Source organism: Stenella coeruleoalba, assembly GCF_951394435.1.
Source record: "Stenella coeruleoalba genome assembly, chromosome: 14".
Taxonomy (NCBI): Eukaryota; Metazoa; Chordata; class Mammalia; order Artiodactyla; family Delphinidae; genus Stenella; species Stenella coeruleoalba.
The window spans coordinates 45231976-45258052 of NC_137160.1; the positions used below are offsets into that span (position 1 = coordinate 45231976).

Genomic DNA, 26077 nt, shown 5'->3' on the forward strand with positions numbered 1-26077 from the left:
CCGCATACCGCTAAAAAAAAAAAAAAAAAATACTGTATAGTGAAAGTAATGAAGTGAGAGGCTGAAATAAATGGAGGCTCCGATCAGAGATTAGTATTTTGAAATTTATTATATTGGAGGTAATAAAAATATAAGTGATGATAAAATCTAACTGAGGCCAGGGGAATAGTTGTCTAAAGGAAGGTGGAAGTTGAGAGAGCTGGGATCCAGGATGTCAAACATCCATGAGAATAAGGTGTCTAGTGGTCTAGCCACATACACTTTGAAGTTATTATAGAGGCTGTGATGATTTGAAATAGAAAAGAAATACTGTGAGCCGTGTGCCCAAGGGCCTCAACGGATGACAATATCAAAGGATGATAAATAGAGGTGAAGCTTCAAAGATAGGAAAGATTTTGCATGAGCCAAACAGCATTGCTTGGGAAGTAGCAATGAGAGTTAAGGAAGTGCAGATTCCGTCTAAGACTAAATGGAGTGGGAATGAATGAAGCATGTCCCTGCAGGAGAAACTGGCAGGCACAGGAAGAGTCAGACTGTGGTGGAGTCCAAATGTTAAAAAAATATTTGGATGAGAATTTATGCATGTTTAAAGGGTTGGTCAGACATTGAAAAGTAATCAGGGGGAGGGAAATGCAGTGTAAATTAGGGATGATATTAGAGAAGAGGAAAGTTAATCAAGAAACTTGAATTCTACACATAGCTGTGAATGGAAAATTATGTAGTATGAAGAGCATTATTCAAAGTGTGACAATGACGGGGGTGGAAAAAGTAGCAAAGTCCAAATAATGAAATTTAATAGACTGTGTTTATAAGTTTTTACTTTAACCTAAGAACGTCAGGGAGAAATTGAACATTTGGGGCAAAAAAATGTCATAGTCCGATTCTTGATTTGAAATATTGTTCTGACTTCAGAGAGACTAGATTGGGGGCAAATAATGCTTGAAGTAGGGAGAACAGTTAAGAGGCTCATGTAGCAAACCAAAAGAAAGATGATGATGGACAGATTTAGAATTACTGAGTGGGATGGGGAAAAGTGGGTCACTATAAGAGATACTTCAGGATTACTTGACAGGATTGTCATGTCAAACTCACGGAGAAGTTGTCAGATGATATGTGAAAAATACTGATGTAAGTGACGGTGATGCAAAGTTTTATTAAGAGTACTAGTTTTGTAGGTTTTATATATGCATTGATGTTCTGAGCCACCAAACTATCCCCCTTGTCACACAGAGTCTGGAAACCTAAAAACTGTATTCCCCAGAATCCGTTGCCAGCAGGGTCTTATTTTATACTGCAACAGGAAAGTAAAGTTTTGAGATTCAAAAATCAGAAGGAAATATGTTTTCCTTCCTTTAGAAGCTTCAAGGAAGTGGGTGAACAGACTACATATATGAAGCTCTCATTGGTTTCCTGGAAAATTCCTTTGATTCTGGAGCTTCAGTGCTCCAGGAGTCTGAAATCATTAACAATGATTTCCTGCAACACTTGCACTTCCTACTTGCATTAAATACAGCAATGCTTCTCCCTGGTCCAAGTTCTGCTAGCTCTTCAGATGTAAGCATCTAATTCCCTCTGTGCCCTCTGAGTTAGAGTCATTTCTGTTTTTTCCCTAATCAAACCCTTAACTGATTCAGAATTTTGTAAAATAAATGGCTCAGTGATGGGAAACTTGAATTGGTTAACTGACTCAGTCTTATTTGAAAATAATAATGAAATAATTACTAAAATAAATGAAATATTAGTAGGCTCCAGCATGCCTGTAGTTGCCTGAAAGGAAATGTTTCTTCATTGTATGGCTTTGAGAGACCACAGTGATTATTGCAGTAGAACCTAATAGAGGAAATAAAGCTTCTAAGTACTTTGAGATGGCTACTTCTGACTGTGTGGTTAGCTTACAAAAAAATTTACAAATTCAGGGCTTTAAATTTTTGGCTTAAGTCAAGACCAAAAACAAACAAAATTAAAAACAAGGTTCTATCAATATTACTGCTTTTAAAAACTAATCTAGTGAGGTGGATGGACCTAGAGACTGTCATACAGAGTGAAGTAATTCAGAAAGAGAAAAATAAATACCATATGCTAACACATATATATGGAATCTAAAAAAAAAAAAGGTTCTGAAGAACCTAGGGGCAGGACAGGAATAAAGACGCAGACGTAGAGAATGGACTTGAGGACACGGGGAGGGGGAAGCGTAAGCTGGGATGAAGTGAGAGAGCGGCATGGACTTAAATATACTACCAAATGTAAAATAGCTAGTGGGAAGCAGCCGCATAGCACAGGAAGATCAGCTCTGTGCTTTGTGACCGCCTAGAGGGGTGAGATAGGGAAGGTGAGAGGGATACTCAAGAGGGAGGAGATATGGGGGTATATGTATATGTATAGCTGATTCACTTTGTTATAAAGCAGAAACTAACACATCATTTTAAAGCAAGTATACTCCAATAAAGATGTTAAAAAAAAAAAGCTCTCTAATCCCCTAGAATCTCAGGGTCAATGTTAAAAATAAGACCAAAGTAAACCTTTCAGGGTCCAAAATTACAGTTCATGGATATTCAGAGAGTCATTCACAAACTCTGTAGGGCCCTTATATGAAACTCAAAGCACTGAATGAAAGAAAAAATGTGACACAATAATTTAGAATGATGATATTTAATAAATTCTGGTGATTATGAATAGTCTGAACCTCAGAATTTCACTGTGTCTCCCTTGGCAACAGAACCATTTCCTTCTCATCTGCCTGAGATCAGTCTCCTCATATTGGAAGACCCTATAATGAGGCAATTTGCTTATTTCAAAGGGTTACTAATTCTCTTCAAGACCTATCCCCACCAAATTTCGGTGCCTACACACTGATAACAAAAGTTAAATCCCAGTTCATTCTAAAGAAATGGTTTCCTTCCAGCTTACCCTAGAAGGAGGGAACATATAAACCAAAATAATTCTAGTTGTTTTGTCAATTTATATCAAAAGAAAATTGGAGAGTATTTGTAGGAATGGATTTTGAGGGTGCATCCCAGAGAAGAAGAAACATAATAAAATGCAGGGATGTTGATAAACAGAACATGTCTCTGGTCCACCATATCAGAGTGGGAAGGAGAAGTAGCAAATACCATAACAGACGTGGTAAAAATCAAGCTTGGCCTCACAAAAATTCTGAATGCAGAGCCATGCCACTTTGACAAAGTTTTTAAATTTCAAAGCCTTGCCAAAATGTCCTCCAAAATCAAAGAAAAATTGCTCTGCTTTACTCCCCATACCACTAAAAAGAGACAAGATTTTTTTGTTCTCTTGGGATTCTGCAAACAGATACTACATTTGAGCATGCTGCCCCCAACCATTTACCAAGTAGCCCAAAGCCTCAGGATTTGAATGAGGATGAGAGGAAGCAAATGCTCTGCAGGCAGTAGAGACTTGAGATGCTCAGCCAATTAGACCTTGTGAAGCAGAAGGTGCAAAGATGCTCAAAGTGTCTATTGCCAATCGGGATGCAATATGCAGTCACTAGTCATTTGAATCAAAGCAATGGCCTCGTCCACAAACAACCGTTTTCACTCTGAACACCAACTGCTGGATTGCTATTATATTTGTACATAGTAACTCATTTTACGTTTTATTCTTCTTGTCTTCCCACATTACTTTATATGTGGTATGTGTATAGTGTTTTTATTTATATTTCTATTTTTTCTTTTAAGTTATAGAATGTAAAGATAGTTTGTAACTGAACAGGAAGTACAACAATCATTACACAGAGATGGATACAATAACTCATGGGATTTTGTGTCTGTCCCTCCCCGCACCCACCCCAGGGTGAGGTGTAGGGACAAACAACCTCATTTGTTTGTAGGACAAACAACCTCTTTCCTCCCTCAACCAGGGAGGAAAGAATATAGCAAAACATCCATCATCATGTTAGAGGGATACATGCTGTTGCTTTTACTTTTTATTTTTTTGCTTTTATATTATTTTTAAGAGTTTAAATGTCAATAGAAGTGTTTCTTAGATACCAGGAATCCAAGGGGGAGGACTGAATCCCATATGGTTGTTGATATTTAACACTACTCCCATTATTCTAAAGGCTTTAGAATCCACAAACTACACTTTCCAGGTTCTTGTCAGCAGAATTCCAGCTTAGATTTTAATAATAAGCATTTGTGTGAAATTGGGTAGGTAGAAAGCAGAAGTCATTTTTCTCTTCCAGTAGAGGCTAATATGTATGTACCTAGGCAGTAAGTGTAACCTTCAGAGGGATCCTGACCATCTTCAAATCATTTTCCTCAGTTCAGCAGTCAGAAGAGTTCATAGACAGTTCACACTTTCTGGTTTCCCCAAAGCCAGCAGTGGTTCTTTCTGACCTTTAGTCACCCAGCCCTTTCAATAGTTTTGTTAAGAATCGAATTCCCTATATAAGTCCTGTCTACCAAAATATCTACATTCCTGACTAAACTCTGACTTATGTAATATAGCAAAATGGAAATAAAAAGTGAACTTTAATCAATTTTAATGAAGAAAGAAAAAAAAAGAGTAAAGTTTAACCTAACAATTGTGATATTTGGTTCTGACCTCATCCCTCCAAGTGTATCATGTATACACATTTTTGTTATTCTTTATGATCATTCTCTCAAGGAAGATGTCTCCAAATAACTTTTTTCTTTTCCATATATATATATATATATAATTTGCTATATATATATAATTTCTTTATATATATATATATATATATATATATATATATATATATATATATATATATATATATATAAAACTAGCTAACTCCACATTTGGGATTTTCTGGGATTAAATAAAATGTTACTAAGGCAAGTACTGTAATCAAGTAAGAAACAAACTATTTTTGAGCAACTGCTGTAAATGCTAAAATTTTAATGGTCAGGCAGCAATTAAGAGATATGAAGAGATTGTCCCAAATCATTCAAAATAATTTTCTGAAACTCAGTTTTCTTATAAGTAACATGAAGATAATAACACCTCATAAAATGTATAAGAAATAAATGAAATAAAATATGAGCAAATCTCATTGTTAACAGTAATTTGCAGTACAATTGATAGTTACTGTTTTTGTTACTACTATAATGTGGATTTATAATATCTTTCTAACATTTTAATCATTATTTAAACAGATGTGCCTTATTATGTGGTGATTTCTTCATGATAAATCTGCCATAATTAAAAGAAAAATAAAGAAGATTTATTTAGCATTCTTTCTGGGAAAATAAAGAAGATTTATTTAACATTCTTTCTGCTAAATTTATTTAGCATTAAAGGAATTCTACTAATACCACTGCTGGCAAATAGGAGGTTTCTGAAAATGTATTCTAAATTGGTTTCTCAGCTGTTCACATCACCACAGCCACTACAAGATGCAAATGACTGCCACTTTGGTCTCTTATTCCCTCCACCTGGCCCTCGTGTAAAGGCCAACTGAATAAACCAACTGATTATGGCTGGTGAGAAAACTAATAATTATGCTAAATGTCCTCACAATACATTGATGACCACTAATCTCAAATGGGCCCCTGACGTTGCTGAACTTTCACTTTACATTTCTCTAAGCTATTTGCTCTCTTCGTTGGCTTTTCACACCTTTCCCTCTCTCTTGAAATTTTGACACCATCTCATTCATTCTAGAAAGCTCAGATCCTATTTAGTGTAAAAAGTTTTTCTAAATCTAAAAATAATTTCCATCAACTCGCACCATATCTACACTCATGTGCTTTGAATACCTGCTTTCTGCTGTCCCTTTTCCTTTTATGAAATTGATTGTCCATATCCCTAAAGGAAGCCTCCCCAATTTCTGTACTAGATACTATCTCTTTTGGCCCTTTTAATGGCTGGAGCCCAGTAACACTCTAAAATTGCAATGTATCTTTCTCTGTTGGATCATTCATAAGACTGTACAAACATGCTCTTTTTTTCTTCCATGTTCAGAAAACATTTCCAATCCCAATTCAGTCTGAAGTTACTGTACCATTTCTCTGCTCCTCTGTAAACTCCTCATGAGAACTGGCAATGCTAGCTATCTTCTGGTCCTCTCTTCTTATTCTATCTTAAATGTCCTTTAAGGAGTCTTTGCCTGCAGCCATGCCATCAAAACGTATGTTGTCATGACCCTGATGCCTTAAACTTGTTAAATCCAAGGATTAATTCTCAATCCCCCTACAATTTCAATACACTTGACTAAGTCCTCACTTCCACAGCTCATCGCTTGGATTCTAAGGCTTCATCTTCTGTAGGTTTTCATTCAATCACACTCACCTCCTTTTTTGGTTCCTTCTCCTTTTTTCAACCTCTTAATATTGGGTCTTGGCCTTGGACGATGTATGAGTTCAGTAGGGCAGCTGTAACGAAGCACCAGGAACTGGGTGGCTTAAACAAGAAATATATTTCCTAACAGTTTTGGAGGTTTGAGATCAGGTTGCCAGTGCGTTGGTTCCTTCCAAGGGCTATGAAGGAGAATCTGTCCTATGTCTCTGTCCTAGCTTCTGATGGTTTGCTGGCAATCTGGCGTTCCTTGGTTTGTGGACCTATCACCTCATCTCTGCTTTCATCTTCATATGGCATTCTTCCTGTGTCATGTTTATGTCCAAATGTCTCCTTTTATAGGGACACAGGTCATATTGGATTGGGGCCCACCCTACTCTAGTATGACCCCACCTTAATTAATTACATCTGCACTGACCATATTTCCAAATAACATCACAATCTTAGATATTTCAACATATAAATGTTTTGAGGGGACATAATTCAACCCAAGAGAAATGATTTCTTGAACACATATTTTACACAGCTCATCTAGATTTATAATTTACATTGTGTCTATGCACTAAAGACTCTCTATACCCTAGGCTAGACTTCTCTGAATTCCATACTCATATATCCAAATATATTTTCAATATTTCTGCTTTGATATATAACAGGCATCTCAAACATAGCAGTCTTGTAAAATGAACTCTCATATAACCTCAAACCAGGGCAATAACATAGACCATGATGAGCACTCCAAAAGCCTCCCACGTGTCTGACAAGTATTCCCAATCGTTAATCTCTCCCTTCTCCAGGAGTAAATAATACTCTGACTTTAATGGCATTCACACCTTTGTTTTTTAAATTATGATTATCTAAACAATATAATCTAATACTATTTTTGAACTCACGTATGGCTGTGTCTTGCTTCTTTCATTCAAAATTATATCTTTGAGATTTTTTTCAAGTTATTGCCTTTCACTGTGTTTTATTCATTGTGAAATAGTATTTCATAGCAAGATTATCTCATGATTTGTTTGTCTTCATATTTCAGCCTTTATAAACATCAATGTTGTTCTATCCAAATTTGGTCAGGAAAATGGAAGTTACTTTCTATATTCTATATTTGAGGGGTTTATATTTCAAAACCTGCTTTTCATTGTATCAAAAGTAGCAGAAATTAAGAAATTGAAAAAGCCACCCAAACAACCACCCCCATAGGATCCTTATGTTAATAGCTGGTTAGAAGAAACTCAGACTCAGGATATTTAAATATGAACTTGAGTAATAAAACCACAGGCTTGTGAACACAACTATGTAAGGAAAACAGCCTAGAAATGTAAAATGAGAAATGAAACATTTGGCAGACAAAATAACTTCAGAAAAATATTACCTCAAAGCAGAAGAAATATAACAAAACAGTGTTATTCAGTGTGGTGTATATACATTGCATTAATGGCCCTAAATAATGTCCCCTCCCATTCTGGCTCTAAGCCTTGTCATGTGACTTGCTTTAACCAATGAGATATTAAAAATATGGTGTCAGCAGAGGCTTGACAAAACTCTTGTGCCCTTCTGATTGCTCGTTATCCTTTTGCCCTTGCTATAAGAACAAGCTCGTGATAGCCTACTGAATAATGAGAAACCACATAAGCAGATATTAAGTCATCTTAGCTGAGCCATAACAGACCTGCTAACCCCAGTCTACCTGCCAGCATGACAAAGACAAAAATGTGAACCTAGTTAAGATGATCTCAACCTGGCCCAAAAAGTAGAACTGAACTGTTGGCCCATAGATTTGTTTTAAACTGCTAAGCTTTGGAATGGTTTGCTATACTGTATAATTGTTGCAATAAATAACTGCTATTAGCACCATGAAAAAGAAGTGCAGAAACTGAGAAAAGAGGATATGAAACAAGAAGATGTGAAATGGAAAGGCAGAAAATAAATTGGAAAAAATGACAACAATCTTTTCATAAATGAACACATAATTATGAGATGTATAGAAGAGATTGTATATGATCAAAAGTGCATTAAGGGCTTCCCTGGTGGTGCAGTGGTTGAGAGTCCGCCTGCCGATGCAGGGGACGCAGGTTCGTGCCCTGGTCCGGGAGGATCCCACGTGCCATGGAGCGGCTGGGCTCGTGAGCCATGGCCGCTGAGCCTGCGCGTCCGGAGCCTGTGCTCCGCAACGGGAGAGGCCGCAGCGGTGAGAGGCCCGTGTAATGCAAAAAAAAAAAAAAAAAAAAGTGCATTAAGAGAAATAGACAACAGATAAGAGAAAAATACAGGGGAAATCAACAGAAATTGAGAAGAGATCTAAAAAATGGCTGAGAGAAAACATGAAAGACAGGCAATGGATCTCTAATATACATATATGTAATGCTCTGAAATTTAAAAAATAATAGTTAATTTAAAATATTTTCTAATCGTCTTTTATATTAGTAGGTTTCGCTGTTTTTCAGGCATGAATTTATTTATGATAATTGGGTTTCCCAATTATGAAGCTTTATATCTCTTATAAGTTCTGGAGAAAATACCAGCCATTGCATCTATAAATATTGCCCTCATCTTACAACTTCTCTGTTTCTTTCTGAAACTTAGTTTGCATATATGATAGATGTTCTCATTCCATCCCCCATGAATCTTACCCTTCTTTTGTATTTTCCATCTCTTTGTTCCCCTGTACTGAAATTTCTTCATATCTGCTTTTCATTTTATTTTTTCCCTCAGCTATTTCCAAACTTCTTTTTAAAATACCCATAGAATTCTTGGAAATGGCAGAGTAGGGAACTCTAAGGGTCTCTTCCTCCACAGAAACAAGGAAAACCTGGCCAAAATGGTCACAATCAGTTTTATTAGAACTCAAAGGTTGACAGCAACCAAGTGAACTCTCAATCAACAAAAAGGCAACTGAAACACATAGGAGAGATGTGTGGCATTTTAACTTACCCTTGTCTTATCTACCCTCCCCAGTTCATTGGTGGTTTGTGGGTTCCTGGTTGTAGAAGTAACAGAGCTGACTTTGTCCTCAAGAAATTCTGGTTGTCTTTTTTTGGCTAGCCCAGAGGACTAACTCAAAAAGAGTGCCTTTATTTTCACTAACTCTGAATCAATCAGGGTGGAAAATCAGCAATTCTGAGGACATTCCATGAAAACATTGAAAGGCAAAGGAATAAGGCATTGCCACCTTGGGCAAAAGATAATGGTTGAGTCAAACAATAAACATACTGAAAGTCTGGGAAGAAAAGCTGGGGAGTGTGAAACTTTAGAGAATAAGAGTTTTGAAAAGCTCCCATGCATGCTGAGGAGTATAGATTTACATTCAGACCAAATGCAGGACACATGCTCAGAAAATGCTAATCATTAATCTCTGGCTGACTTTTTTTAAACTGTCTTTACCATTTTTAAGAGTGTAGTTCAATATAGTTAAGCGCATTCACAGTGTTGTGCCACCAGTCTTCAGAACACTATTCTTCTTGGAAAACTGAAACTCTATGCCCATTAAACAACAACTCACCATTTCTTCTACCTCTAAGCCACTGGTAACCACCATTCTGCATTGTTTCTATGAAACTGAATACTTTAATACCTCATATAAGTGTAATCATACAGCATTTGTATTTTGGGACTGGCTTATTTCACTTACCAAAATGTCCTAAAGATTATGTTGTAGCATATGTCAGAACTTCCTTCTTTTTTAAGGTTGAATAATATTCCATTGTATGTATAATCACATTTTCTTTATCTGTGTGTTGATATTTGGTTGCTTCTACCTTTTGTATATTGTGAATAATACTGCTATGAACATGAGTATGCAAATATCTCTCTGAAATCCTACTTTCAATTCTTTCATAAATATACCCAGAAGTGGAATTGCTGAATCCTGAATCATTTGTTAACCCTAGTTTTAGTTATTTGAAGAATGATTATACTGTTTTCCATGGCAGCTACACCATTTTACAGTGCACAGGAGTGAAAATTTTTCCAGTGTTTACTGATACTTATTATTTATTTATTTTTTATAATAGCTATCTTGATGGGTGTGAAGTGATAGTTCACTGTGGCTTTGGTTTGCATTGTCTCAAATGACTAGTGATATGACCATCTTTTTATATGCTGTGAGCCATTTATGTATCACCTTTGGAGAAATCATTATTCAAGTCCTTTGTCCGTTTTTAAATTGCATTATTTATTTTGTAGTTGAGTTGTAGAAGTTCTTTGTATATTCTGGATATTAATCTCCTATCCAATATGTGATTTTCAAATATTTTCTCCCATTCCATAGATTGCCTTTTTAGTCTGTTGATTTTGGCCCTTTGATGCACAGAAGTTTAAAACTGTGTAGTCCCATTTGTCTATTTTTGCTTTTGTTTCCTGTGCTTTTGGTGTTATAACCAAAAACTCGTAGTCAACTCCTTATGTTTTCTTCTAGGAGTTTTATAATTTTAGGTCTAATATTTGTCTCTAATTAATTTTGATTTAAATTTTGATTTGGATGGAAGATAACATTCTAACTTTATTCCTTTAAAAAAAATTACAGTTTTCCCAGCATCATTTGTTAAAGAGATAGTCCTTTCTCCATTGAGTGTTGTTGATATGTTTTTGAAAATTATTTGACCATAGAGAAGGTTTATTTCTGGGCTCTCCATTCTGTTCCATTGGTCTATATGTCTGTCTTTATGACAGTACCACACTGTTTTGATTACTGTAGCTTTGGAGTATGTTATGAAATCAGGACAAGTGAGTTCTCCAACTTATTCTTCTTTTTCATGATTGTTCTGGCTATTCAGGGTCTCTTGAAATTCTATATAATTTTAGGATAGGTTTTCCTATTTATGGAAAAATGCCATTAGGATTTTTATAGGGATTGCATTGAATCTGTAGGTTGCTTTGAGTAGTACTGACATCTTAAAAATATAGTCTTCCAATTCAAGAACATGAGTTATCTTTCCATTTTTTTGTGTGTCTTTTAAAGTTTCTTTTAGCAATGTTTTGTAGTTTTCAGTGTGCAAGTCTTTTCCCCCTGGTTAATTTCATTGCTAAGTATTTTATTCTTTTTAATGCATTATTATGGAATTGTTTTCATAATTTGCTTTTCAGATTGTTCATTGTTAGTATATAAAATGCAATTGATTTTTGCATGTTGATTTTGTGTCCTGCTACTTTACTGAATTTGTTTATCAGTTCTAACAGTTTTGTTTTTCCACCTATAAGATCATGTCATCCAAACGTCCAACAGGTACATAAAAGAATGTTCAACATCACTAATCATCAGGGAAATGCAAATCAAAACTATAATGAGACATCACTTCACATTTGCTAGAACAGCTGTCATCAAGAAGACAAGAGATAACAAGTATTGGCAACAATGTGTAGAAAAGGGAACGCTTGTACATTGTTGCTGGGACTGTAGATTGGTTCTGCCACTATGTGAAACAGTATGTAGGTTCCTCAAAAAATAAAAAAATAGAACTATTATATGATCCAGCAATGCCATTTCTGGTTATATACCCAAAGGAAATGAAAACAAGATATTGAAAAATTATATGCACTCCCATGTTTAGTGCAGCATTACTCACAGTAACCAAGATATGGAAACAACCTATGTACCAGTCAATCAGTGAATGAATGAATAAAGAAAATATGGTATGTGTGGGTATGTGTGTATATATATATATATATATATATATATATATATATATACACACACACATACATAGGAATATTATTCAGCCATGAGAAAAACGGATATCCTGCCATTTGGAGCAACATGGATGGGACTTGAGGACATGATGTTAAGTGAGACGTCAGACAGAGAAAGACAAATAGTTGATGGCATCACTTATATGTGGAATCTAAGAAAGCTGAATTCATAAAAACAGAGTAATATGGGGGTTACCAGGGACTAGAGGGTGGGGGGAGTAAGGAAGACGATGGTTAAGTGTACAAGCATGCAAGTAATAAGTAAATAATAAATAAGCCCTGGAGATCTAATGCACAGTATAGTGATTGTAGACAACAATACTGTATTATAAACATCTACCTTGCTAAGAGATTAAATCTTAATTAGTCCCAGCACAAACACAAACAAAATAATGATAATTATGTAACATAATAGAGGTGTTAGTAACGCTACCATGGCAATCATATTGCAGTATATAAATGTATCAGATCAACATGTTGTACACCTCAAAGCTGATTTGTCATCAGAAACCATGAAGACTAGAAGGAAGGGAATGACATATTTAAAGTGCTGAAAGAAACAAAAGATATCAACTGAGAATACTATATTTGGGAGAACCATTCATAAGAATGGAGAGAAATTAAGATATTCCCAGATAAACAAAAGCTGAGGGATACTGTCAATAGTAGATCAGTGCTACAACAAATGTTAGTCTTTCACACTGAAATAAAATGATACTAGAGAGTAACTTGAAGCTATATAATGAAACAAATAATTCTAGTCAAGGTGACTACACAGATAAATATAAAATCCAGTATTTTTATATTTTTGTTTTGTATCCTCTTTTTTCCCTATATGTTTTAAATGACAAATGCATAAAAGTATAATTATACATTTACATTAATGGGTACATGATGTATAACAAAAATAACAACTTAAAGTAGGAGGGAAAGACCAGTATAGGAGCAGTTTTTGTATACCATTGAAATTTTGTTATTAATTCAAAATATTGTTATGAACTTAAGATGTTAAATGTAATCTCCAGGATAGCTACTAATAAAATAAATAGAATATACCCATAAAAGGAAATGAGAAGGGAATTAAAATGGCACATATTACAAAAAATAAATGAAATAATAAATCTGTAATGGGAGATTTGAGGTACAAAAGAGATATAAGACAGAGAAAACATATAGCAGGATGACAGAAGTAATTTATTCTAAATCAGTAATTGTTTGGGGAGTAAATTGGTTAAACTCTCCATTTTAAGAGCAGATATTAGCAAAATGTATTTTAAAAAATGATTCAACCATATGCCGTTTACAAGACACTCACTTTAGATCCGAAGACACATAAATCGAAAGTGAAAAGATGGCAAAAGATTTTCCATGAAAATAGCAACTGAAAGAAAGCAGAGGTGGCCATACTTAATAACAGAAAAAAATAGATTTTAAGATAAAAATCATCACAAGAGACAAAGAAAACATTATATAATGATGACAGGGTCAATTCAACAGAAATATATATCTATATATCATCAGACCTACCTAATATATAGAGCAAATATTTATAGAATAGCAGAAAGAAGTAGACAGCAGCACAATAATAATGAGACAATTCCCCACTTTCAGTAATAGAACAGGCAGACAAAAAATCACTAAGGAACAACACTGTATGACAACACTAATGGACATATACAGAACATTCCACCTGACAACAGCAGAATACACATTTTTCCTAAGTGCACATGGAACATTCTCCAGGATAGGCCACATGTTAGGCCAGAAAATAAGTCTCAGTAAAGAAGACAAACTATGCAAAATATCTTTTCTTATTGCAGTGGAATGAAACTAGAAATTAATAGCTGAGGAAAATTGGACAATCCCCAAATATGTGGAAATTAAACAAAATCTCTTAAACAACCAAGAGGTAAAAATAAATTTCAAGGGAAATTAGAAAATAACATGAAGCAAATAAAAAAGAAGTTCAAGCTAAATGCAAAGCTAGAAGAAGGAAGAAAATAATGAAGATTAGTGTGAAGATAAATGAATTAAGAGAATAGAAAAATTATGGAGAAAAATCAATGAAAGCAAAAATGGGTTCTTTGAAAAGATTACCAAAATTGAAAATTATTTTCCAGATTAAGAAAAAGAGAAAGAAGACTAAAATTACTTAATCAGAAATGAAAGTTGAGACATTGCTACAAACCTTACAAAATATTAAGTATTATAAGAGAATACTATGAACACCGGGATGCCAATACATAGGATAACCTCGATAAAATGCCAAATTTTTAGAAGTACACAAAATCATAAAGCTGGCTCAAGAAGGAATAAAAAATCTGAATAGAACTCTTAACAAGTAAAGACACTGAACCAGTAATCAAACACCTTTTAACAAAAGAAAATTCACGACCAGATGACCTGTGATAGTCAATTCTACTGAACATCTAAAGAAGAATAAACACTTCTCAAATTCTTTTAAAAAGTAAAATAAAAGAGGAAGGAACACTTCCCTGCTTAATGGATACAGGGTTTCCTTTGGGGATGACAAACAAGACATCTGGAACTACCTATTGGTGATGGTTGTACAACATTGTAAATGTACTTAATGTCACCGGTGGTACTTTAAATTGGTTGAAATGGTAAAGTTTATGTTAAGTGCATTTTATTACACACACATATACAAACACAAAAGCCTTAGAGCTTTACATTTTAATTATTATATTATTTTCATTTCTGAGGTTAATATTTGGACATTTTAAACTGTAAATAATCGATTTTTATGCTCTCTTTTTCCTTTCCATATTTTAGATTCCCTCTTTTATTTTTAATGCAAATACCCATATTTTCCATTCTATAGATGATAATTCCAATATCTAAGGCACTTTTATTTGATCTGGCTGCATATTATATTAACTATCATTTATATTGCTTTATTGCCTCATTTGCTTTGTGATTACTTTTATTGGGAATTCACTGTATTTGTGGGAAATCCTTGTGACCAAGACTGAAGTTTAGTTTCTTCAGAGGGCATTTGCATTTGTCCCTGCAACAGTGGCAACGCATGATCGCCTCATGGGATACTTTAAACCTTATTCTCCTGGGGTTGTCAGCCCACATAGGTAATGTGAATTTGAACCACAAAACCACATGAGCACCAACTTGCGGTTAAGAATTCTGAAATCCAAAGCTGAGATAGATGAGCTTCAATCATTCTATCTTCGCAAATGACTACTTTTCTGCTTTACTTATTTTTCCAGGTTCACTCCCAGCTTTATGTGTGATCCCTGATTTGATCTTTCACTTTGTGCAGGCTCTGGGCAAACAAGTGTTATTAAAATCAAAGCTCTATATTAAGGGATGTACACCTTTTCCCAGGGAAGCCATGGACTTGACTTCACTTACTACTGTGGATTTATGCTTTCTATTTGCTTTCTGCCTCTAAGGATTACTCTGATTTTATTGCTAGCTCAGACATGCATTTTAAACTCTTCTTTAAAAAATATATTCAACATTTTCTGGCATTTTTGGAGTAGGATGTTTTGGGTATCTCTTCTGACATATTGCTAGATATGATATAGTCTCATCTTGTTTTTGTCAGGGCCTAGCACTGTATCACTGTCCAAATTATCCTAATGATAAATGAATCCACCAATTCTCCTTGTCAGTCTATCTGTGTGATCATTAGTGCTTTCACCAAGTATTTCCAGTTCTTTAACTTTCATGTACAGGGTTGGATTGCCTGCCATCAGTTTGAAGTTAGAGTTAGCCACGTAGCTTTATTTGGCCATTGAAATGTGAGTGAAAGTGAAATGTGTAACTTCTGCCCAGAAAATTTCAGAGACAGTGAGTGATTCTGCACATCCCACTCCTGCTCCTCAGGTCGAGTGCAGGTCCAGATAAAGCCTTTTTCTGGATGGGTCCCTGAGGGATTATGATGACCAGGGACAGTCCCTCCCCATGTGGACCTGCATTAGAAATGCAGGCTGTATCACCAGGGAAGCCCTGTTTCATTGTCTTGAGCCACTGAGGTTTGGGGAAGTTTTTGTTACCATAGCATATTTTAGCCATACTGTTGGCTCTACAGTCAAATACCATTACCTTTTTAGCTCAATCCAGTACCTACTGCTTCATGGTGACTTCCCTGATGTTTCTCAAAAAATAGTCACTCCTAGCTCTGTACTATACTGATAAAAATAACAATAAAAATGACTAATTGTTTACTATTAGCAAGTTGCTGTGTTAAGACTTTCACATTAACTCACGTAATATCACCACAGAATTGTGAAGATGTATATTATCCCTATTTTACAAGTGAGAAATATAAGGCTTTAAGAAATTGAGGAACACGCATATTGCTCCTGTGATCTCTGTCATAATTTTTACCGAGATTACAGTTATTGGTTTATTCATGTATTATCCCACTTAAAATTAGAACGTCTATTAACTTTATAACCACCAGTCCCAGCCCCATGGGATGCATACAGGAGGTGCTCAATTCTTAATTTTTTTTTTTTTCTAATTAAAAAAATACACTGAAGGGCTTCCCTGGTGCCGCAGTGGTTGAGAGTCCGCCTGCCGATGCAGGGGACACGGGTTCGTGCCACGGTCCGGGAGGATCCCACATGCTGCGGGGCCTCTGGGCCCGTGAGCCATGGCCGCTGGGCCTGCACGTCCGGAGCCTGTGCTCTGCAACGGGAGAGGCCGCGGCAGTGAGAGGCCCGCGTACCACAAAGAAAAAAAAAAAAACGCTGAAAATTTAAAGATGAAAGAAAATATAATTGATAATATAACAAATATGGTTACGTTTACCCCTCTGAGACGGTCTTAAAAGGGATTTGGTTTATTTCTTTATACTTTTTCTATGCATGTAAAATTTGTAGATTGTTGTCAGAATATTCTGTGTGCACATTTGTAGATTGAATTTCATGTTTAAATACAAATATTAAGCATTCCATGCTCTTGACATCTATATTAATGACTAAATAAAATGCAATCATATGGGTAAATCCACAATTTACTTCACATTTCCTGTGATATTATTAATTTCATCCATTCTTTAATTAAAAAATATTTATTGAGCTTCTCTTATATTCCATGTACTTTTCCAGACATTGGACACAGAGCAAAAACAAAAAAATCCCTGCTCTCATGGTACTTGTTTTCTAGTGGCAGGAAATAGATAAAAGATCAATAAAGATATAACCTAATATAATCACTGAGAAGAAATAAAGTGGGGTAAAATGAAAGAGAATGATGGATAATTCTATATTTTAGAAAGTTTGGTCAGGGATGCTTTTTGATGAGGTGATAATGTTTCGGGCAAGGGTGGAATGAAGCGAGGGGTAAAACCATCTGGTTATTTGAGGGAAGAGAGTTCCAGGCAGATGGAACAGCAAATGCAAAGTAAAGTACTGATGCAAGTGCTGGGCACCTCGAGAGGCACCAAGGAGACAGGACGGCTTGAGGAATCCAGTGAATAAGGAAGCGATCATTAGGGATCAGATCAAGGAGGAAGCATCAGGGGCCCAGATCTTATTAGCCACGGTGGTTTCTGAATTTTCCTTTGTGTTTATAGGGAAGTAATTGAATTATTTTGATCATAAAAATGTTATGATTATATATATATTTCGGTATGCAGGCCTCTCACTGTTGTGGCCTCTCCCGTTGTGGAGCACAGGCTCCAGACGCGCAGGCTCAGCGGCCGTGGCTCACGGGCCCAGCCGCTCCGCGGCATGTGGGATCTTCCTGGACCGGGGCACGAACCCGTGTCCCCTGCATCGGCAGGCGGACTCTCAACCACTGCGCCACCAGGGAAGCCCTAGGTATATATTTTAACAGGATTTCTCTGGTTGCTTTATAGACACTCTCTGAGGTGGAGGAATCAAAAGTGTAAGCAGGGAGAGCAGTTAGAGTCTATTGCAGGGTTCAGGCAAGAGAGGAGTGTGGCTCAAAGCAGAGTGGTAGTGGCTTAGGTGGTAAGATGTAGATGGTTTGATCATTTGGGATGTACTTTGAAGGTAAAATCAGTATGATTTCCTGGTAGATTATATGTCAGGTATGAGAGAAAGAGTTAAGGCTGATCCCTAGCCCTTATGTGGCTTGTAATACACAGTAAGATTTCCAAATTATCTATAATAAGTTACACCTCAGTGGATGCCTTGTGCATAATTGTCTATATCCCTTGGAGATATCCCCTATCCTTAAAATATTCCCCTAGAAGGGGATAGGTATATCATGGGGGAATTTTAAAGAAATCACTTGTCAAATCATTGGCACACAATGGCTTTTGTGGAGGCATCTTTTTGTTCACATTTACTTTTGGTTCCATATTTATTTGTTTGTGTGTACTTTTTGATTTGGATGTTTTTCTCATTCATTCATTGTCATGTGTGTGTGTCCACGTGGATGTGGATGTGCAAACACAAGTATACGTCTGTAAAGCTATGGATTTGCAATTATTATATTTAAGACAAATTTAAAATATGTTCTCATACAGTTTTCAGGCCATCTCTTCGTTCTAAGGCATGTGTAATTTTATTTTGATTTCCTCACTGGTCCATTTATCAGGAATAATGTTTAAAAATCTCTAGTAGTTATGTTGTTTTATAATTTTCTTATTAACTGGTTGTACTGAAAATTCAGAGATGTGGTCTGTATAGTTTCATAGGTATATCCTTTCTCTCTGTCTTGTCTATTTTATTTTCCAAACACTGTTAGCCATAGTGATCTAAGTTCAGTGTTAAAATATATGAACTCTAATTTTCCATCAAATATTAATTGCTGCTTTAGGCTTATAAGTTAACAGCTAGAAGGGTCATTCCAGGCAAATGAGTCCTGCTTATTTTGAACTCAAATCTGTCATCTCCCAGCTGGAAAAATTCCCTATTACTCATGTTATCTGTGAGAAGTCCTTTCTTACTTACTAGAAAAAAACCCTTAAGATCTCTCTTCCATGCTCATTATTTCCTGGGTCTCCATCCTGGATTTATTTTGGCTTTAACATGTGGAGAAAGGCCTCGGAGGAATGGGAAACAATTCTTCCAAACAAATAGAAACCTCTTTCCAATTAGAAAAAGAAAGAAAGAATCTCCTTCCTGTTACGACACAACAGAATAAGATCCAAGAGAAAATAAGACAAAATTAACCAAAGATCTGGAGCAAAACAGAAACAACCACAGATTATGACATGTGCTCTCCATGTGAGAAAAAAGTCACCATTTTGCTTTTTCCAGTGAAGATTACATCATCCAGGGCCATGACCCAGAAGTCTGCCCTTGATCTGTATCCCCATTCACAAGAGTGGAATGATAGCCTTAATGGTGATCATGGAGGACAGAAACCTTTGAACCCCTTCCATATGTTTTACTGTGATAGAAAAATTATTTAGTTCTTTCACCTTCCTCTTTCTTGCTAAATGTCTATTTCACAGAGTGGCATGTCTCCATATTATTCTCAGAGGGCACTATCTACTCACTCACAAAACCACTGCAAAGAATGCCAGGTGGCTTCATCTGTTAACACATTTTGGAAGGTACTTGCTTGTTGAACATTTCCACTCGGGGAAGAACAGCTACTATACGAGCTTATCCTATTACAGTGTTACTCTTGGGATCATCAGCCCAAGAGTGGTGGGTTTCTGCTTTTTGTTCCTACCAACGCTGGGAGGAGTCTCTGTTTGGCTTTTTCCATGTGGAAGACATCACACCTAGACAAAGCCCTGCTGCTATGTTGGATTTCTGCTTCATGTGTCCACTAACCCCTGGGTTATAACATGATCTTCTCCACTTACAGTGAAAAATATAACTAATTATGCCTGCAAGACTAGTGAAAGGATTTCCAGAACAGATGGTATTTGAACTGGCTTTTTGCAGAATGAATTGCAATCTGCTATATGGAGAAGGGCAAGGGAAGTATTTTCAGGTTATAGGGAAAACATCTGCAAAAGCTGGATTCGGAACTAGATATTTCCATATTCAAAGCATATGCAATGGTACCTCTGGGATGCTGAATTTCTATGACTTTCCAAAGAAGAATTTACATGCCTTTTCAAAAACTTTTTATATTATAGTATGGCAGTGTCAAAATAAGTTTACATGATTGGATTTTGGGGGGTGATAATTTTGGTATACTAGTCATGGGATTAATCAGCAAGCTTTCTGTCAACTTCTCTATATCTCCCCACGATCAACAGAATCCACTCAGACTGATCAAAACACTAGGAGTTGTGTTTTAGAAGTAGTTTTAGCTCCTTCTGTAAAGAAGGTTGAGTCCGCAAGTGATTCAGCGATGAAGGTAAACAGTAACCTCTCTGAATATTCTGTTTCTGGCTCAGTGCCCACTCACACTCTGGGGCCTGGTTCTCAGCCAGATGACTTGGATTTGTTTCCAACTTTATTCTTCTCAGTCCTATTTGGAAGGATTCTTTCAATGATCAGGTTCTGTCTGAAGATCCCACTAACTCTGCCTTGCATTCTGTAATACTCCAGGACCTGTACTTTTTCGTTGTTGTTTGTTTCTGTAAAGGGCCAGATAGTAAATATTTTAGGTTTTGTGGGCCATAGGTCTCTGTCACAACTACTCAACTCTGCGATTGTGGTGCAAAAGCAGCCACTGATAATAGGAAAAGAATAGGCATGACTGTGTTCCATTAAAACTTTATTGATAAAAAGAGGCAGTAGGTTAGATGTAGCCAAATGGCTGTAATTTTTATCTCCTGTTCTAGACCTTCCTCACCTTTATTCTCAAGGCCTGCTTGAACTCAGCTGAATTTATTACATGTTGATTTCATCCTTAGACCATCACCTAGCTCCCATTATGTTGTGTTCAAAAAATATTTCTTATTATTTCTGTACTAAAGCAGCATGGCTAACTTTGCTTCCCAGACTCTGTGCAGTTAATCCTAATTATCATGTGGCACTGAGAACAGTTAATGTTGCAAGAGCTCAGGAAACTGATTATGAAGGCCAGAAGAATCATAAAGGTGATGGGAATTAATAGTTAATAATAGTATCTAATACTTTGTAAGTGTTTACTATGTGTCAGACACTAATTGTTTATAAATAAAAACATTTAATCCTCACAATGATGCTTTGAGTGATCCTCTCTATTTAAAAGAAGACAGAACTGAAACAGATTAATTAAGTAACCTGCCCAAGACCAAACAGCTGGTAAGAGGTGGAGCCAGCATACAAACTCAGGCAGTCCAGCTCCAGAACCAACATTCTTAACCACTACACTCTTCTGAGAGGTGCTGCAGAACAAGAGAGAAAATTCTCTGAGTGGGAATGATCAGTGCTCAGCAACCAATTAGATGCAGTGAGAGAAGCAGAAGAAATACTGAGGATAAATTGCAACTCCATTTAATTGGGAGATTAAAGAATACAGGAGAATATTTGTTGACTATGTTAATTTTTCAATTATTTTTTTAATTTATTTTTTATTGGAGTATAATTGCTTTACAATGGTGTGTTAGTTTCTGCTTTACAACAAAATGAATCAGTCATATATACACATATGTTCCCACATCTCTTCCCTCTTGCGTCTCCCTCCCTCCCACCCTCCCTATCCCACCCCTCCAGGTGGTCACAAAGCACCGAGCTGATCTCCCTGTGCTATGCGGCTGCTTCCCACTAGTTATCTACCTTAAGTTTGGTAGTGTGTATATGTCCATGCCTCTCTCTTGCTTTGTCACAGCTTACCCTTCCCCCTCCCCATATCCTCAAGTCCATTCTCTAGTAGGTCTGTGTCTTTTTTCCTGTTTTACCCCTAGGTTCTTCCTGACATTTTTTTTTCTTAAATTCCATATATATGTGTTAGCATATGGTATTTGTCTCTCTCTTTCTGACTTACTTCACTCTGTATGACAGACTCTAGGTCTATCCACCTCATTACAAATAGCTCAATTTCGTTTCTTTTTATGGCTGAGTAATATTCCATTGTATATATGTGCCACATCTTCTTTATCCATTCATCCGATGATGGACACTTAGGTTGTTTCCATCTCCGGGCTATGGTAAATAGAGCTGCAATGAACATTGTGGTACATGACTCTTTTTGAATTATGGTTTTCTCAAGGTATATGGCCAGTAGTGGGATTGCTGGGTCATATGGTGGTTCTATTTTTAGTTTTTTACGGAACCTCCGTATTGTCCTCCATAGTGGCTGTATCAATTTACATTCCCACCAACAGTGCAAGAGGGTTCCCTTTTCTCCACACCCTCTCCAGCATTTGTTGTTTGTAGATTTTCTGGTGATGCCCATTCTAACTGGTGTGCAGTGATACCTCATTGTAGTTTTGATTTGCATTTCTCTAATGATTAGTGATGTTGAGCATTCTTTCATGTGTTTGTTGGCAGTCTGTATATCTTCTTTGGAGAAATGTCTATTTAGTTTCAATTATTTTATAAACAGTTTTGTATGAATTTCAAAGTAGGTTTCTCATAGACAGAAGTAATTACTTAGGCCTTGTTAGAGAGTTCCTAGCCAGAAATACTATCTTAAGATCATTTTAGTCTATCAGTGCTTCTCAAAACACATATACAAATGAATCATCTTGGGATCTTATTGATTATCAGATTATCATTCAGTAGGTCAGGGGTAGGGGCTGAGGTTCTGCATTTTTTTTTTTTTTTTTTTTTTGCTGTACGCGGGTGTCTCACTGTTGTGGCCTCTCCCGTTGCGGAGCACAGGCTCCAGACGTGCAGGCTCAGCGGCCATGGCTCACGGGCCCAGCCGCTCCGCGGCATGTGAGATCTTCCCGGACCGGGGCACGAACCTGTGTCCCCTGCATCGGCCGGCAGGCGGACTCTCAACCACTGTGCCACCAGGGAAGCCCTGGGTTCTGCATTTTTAACCAGCTCCTGGGCCGGGCTGGATTCTCAGATTTGTGACCTGTGCAGTTACACAAAGGCTTCACACTTAATTTAATGCTCTGCTGTCAGCATTTTAAGTTTCTTAGTAATTTATGAGCAAAGGGCCCTGCACTTTTATTTTGCTTTGGGCCTCACCATCATGTAGCTTGCTCCCAGGGAATGCTGCTGCTGGTGGGCTGTGAACCACACTTGGAGTTGAAAATTTCTAGTGCAGGAGTTTGCAAACTATGGTTCACTGGGCGGATTTAGCCAGCTGCCTGTTTTTGTAAAGTTTTATTGAAACATAGCCACACTCATTTACTTATATGTTGCATATGGCTGTTTTTGAGCTACAACATGAGTTGAGTAGCTGTGACTTACAGAAGAGAGGGCTGTCAAAACCTAAAATATTTACTATCTGGTGCTTTACAGAAAGTTTTCTGACCTCTGGCCTAGTAGTTGATAATAGAGGCTATAGGATCAGGAATAGCATATTAAACAAATAGTTTTCTAATACTTTAGAATAATTGGCTTACTTTTTTTTAAACACAGCATTTTTAACATATTTAACTCAATTTCTCTCATAACGCCCCTTGAGGTAGATGTTATATTCTTAACTGTATATGTTAAAAACTGGGGTTCAGAGAGCTTCACACACTTGTCCAGGATCATATAATAGCCTACGAAAGAGACCAGGCTCTTCCCACTTTCTCACACCTTATTCACATGCTCTGTTTCTCTCTGGTAGTCTCAGAGCATTTTTTTGCTAAGCAAAAGCTATAACTACTTCTAGTCTTTTGACGCAAGAACATCATTTTTATACTGTAATTTACTGGTTATCAAACTGCATTCCACATAGCACTAGGGACTCTTAGAGATAGTTCAGAGGCAGTCGAAAATGGATAAGTTTCAGAGGGTAGACAAGCAGGTCCAGGATACTTTACTGATATTCCATAGAGGACCTCTGTGTTACATTTAGTTTGAAGAAGTATTTCATTTGAAATTGTTTTTAAACACTGCTTTAATAATTACTAACTCTTATTGTTTTGTTGCTTAAACCACTCTAAATCCCCTGGAACCATCTGCTTTTCTTCCCTCCCTCCCCCTCCCTCAAACAATATAACAGCACTCTATTATAAATTTTGTACAGCATTATCTTTAACAAAGTTGATTATCTGTGAATCATGTTTCTCAGCATGACTACATTAAAGCATTATGCAAATTGGGTCAATTATTTCTTCCCTTTTGTATATGAATGGAGGATTGTTTAGGTAGAGGTAAAGGGGGAGATTGATTAGACATTATATCCTATTATACCGCAACAATAATTAAGATAGTGGTTGGAATCCTCACAGATATGTGACAGAAAGGCATATTTAAGAAATAATGTTGAAACTCTCAAAAAAAAAGGAACATTATATGGCTTTTAGGGCTTTTATCCAGGAATAACGAGACTAAATATGACTGTGGAAAGTACTGTATCTGGTTTTAATAAAGCGAATAGAGTCACATTTCACTTTTTTTCATATGAAACACATAGCCAAGGAGAAAATGAACTTCCCTATTAGCACTTCAAGACCTCATTGATAGTAGAGATGGAAATGTATCTTTTTAACCTCATATGTAGGTTTATCAGAGATTATTTTAATAATTTCCTTAATTAATTTTTCAACTATGCTATCGCCTACTGAAATTGTCATCCAGTCCAGTACTGTCATCTAATTTTTGTACTCCTGTTTCTTAGGACTGAATCCTACTTTTATTTCTTCTCATGAGCTTCAATCCATAGAACATTTTCAGCGTAGAATCATTATTAACTTCTCAGATTGAAAAATTCCCTACAGCTACCCAGTCTGTTTTCAGTAAACTGAAATGTAATTGTTTCAAATAGGTAAATTTCAAAGACTTTTACTAGACGGTAAGTAGGCCAATGTCAAATTACTTTGAACAAATGAGAATTAAAGCTAAATCCAAAATACAGATTCTGATTTCTACTGCTCCTTAGTTTGTACATGTGTACATGTATATGAACAGGGCATCTCTCTTTCTATTTGACTTCTCTTTTGGGAATTTTTGATTTATAAAATATAAAAATGCCTATATGATTTCTTAAATAAAATATATTCAAAAAGTAATCATCTTAAAGGAAAATATCAATAAATTGGATTATATTAAAATCAGGTTTTATTGATTAAATAAGAGTTCAAAGAGCAATCCACAGATTGGCTTACATGGCTAACATTGTTGGCAATGATGTGGGGTGACAGGAACTCTCAAACCCCGTTGGTCAGAGCTTAAATTGGATAATCACTCTAGAAAAGTCTTTGGAATTATCTATCAAATTTATTCATCTGGACCGATAATATCATCGCTACTTATAAATGCTGTTCTGTTTTGTACCCAAGGATATGCACAGGAATGTTCATGGCAGCTTTGTCTGTAATTGCCAATATTGGAAACAATCAAAATGACCATCAACCACAGACAAGGTAATTACATTATGCTGTATTTATATAATAAAGTTCTACAAGGCAATTACAATAAATTGCTGGTACATGACAATAAATGCTGCTACAGGATCTGTGAAACAGCCCTGAGGAAAAATAAGTAAGATGTGTAAGGGCACTTAGAAAGTTGTTACATTTATATAAAGAACAAAGACAAGCAAAAACTGTACCATATTGTTTTCAGCCAGGATAGTAGTCACCTTAAGAAAAGAAGTGGATAGTGATTGTGAGAAGAATGAGCATGGCTTTTGATATGCTGGTAATGTTCTCTTTCTGGACCTGGTGGTGTTTACTTGGGTTTCTATTTTGTAATAGATCACTGAGTTCTATATTTATGTTTCATGCACTTTTGTGTGTATGTGTTATATTTCTTTTTGGAAAAGGGGGAAGGTTTCAATGATAAGATATAATCTATATAGTAAAAAGAATACCTTTTTCCATTAATTCACTGGAAAATAATGCATACTAGTGACAGCTGCAATTTTATCACAGTTCAGCAGAGGTATTATTTTACTTCCCACTCTTGAAAATATATAAACATCTAACACTTATTTGATTGACCTAATACAGTAATTCTATAAATAACTTGCAACAAATTATTAATATAATTATAGCAATGATAGAATGGCTTTTACTATCTATAGAATAGATATTCATACTGATAAAGTTACCAATTGAATCACTTTAACTTAAAAAGTAGTGAGATTTCACTTGAATTAGCATTTGTTCTGTACATTTGAAATGGTTAAGAGATAAACTCAACTTTGT

The 26077-nt window shown here is 36.1% G+C and overlaps 1 long non-coding RNA gene across 1 annotated transcript in view; it reads left to right on the forward strand.

Moving 5' to 3' along the window:
• Positions 1-25292, forward strand: part of LOC307197061 — a 430181-nt gene extending 404889 nt beyond the window's left edge. Inside the window, exon 5 of the long non-coding RNA XR_013831316.1 lies at positions 25208-25292. This is a non-coding gene — a long non-coding RNA (uncharacterized lncRNA). The remainder of the gene's footprint in view (positions 1-25207) is intronic.
• The last annotated feature ends 785 nt before the right edge of the window (positions 25293-26077 follow it).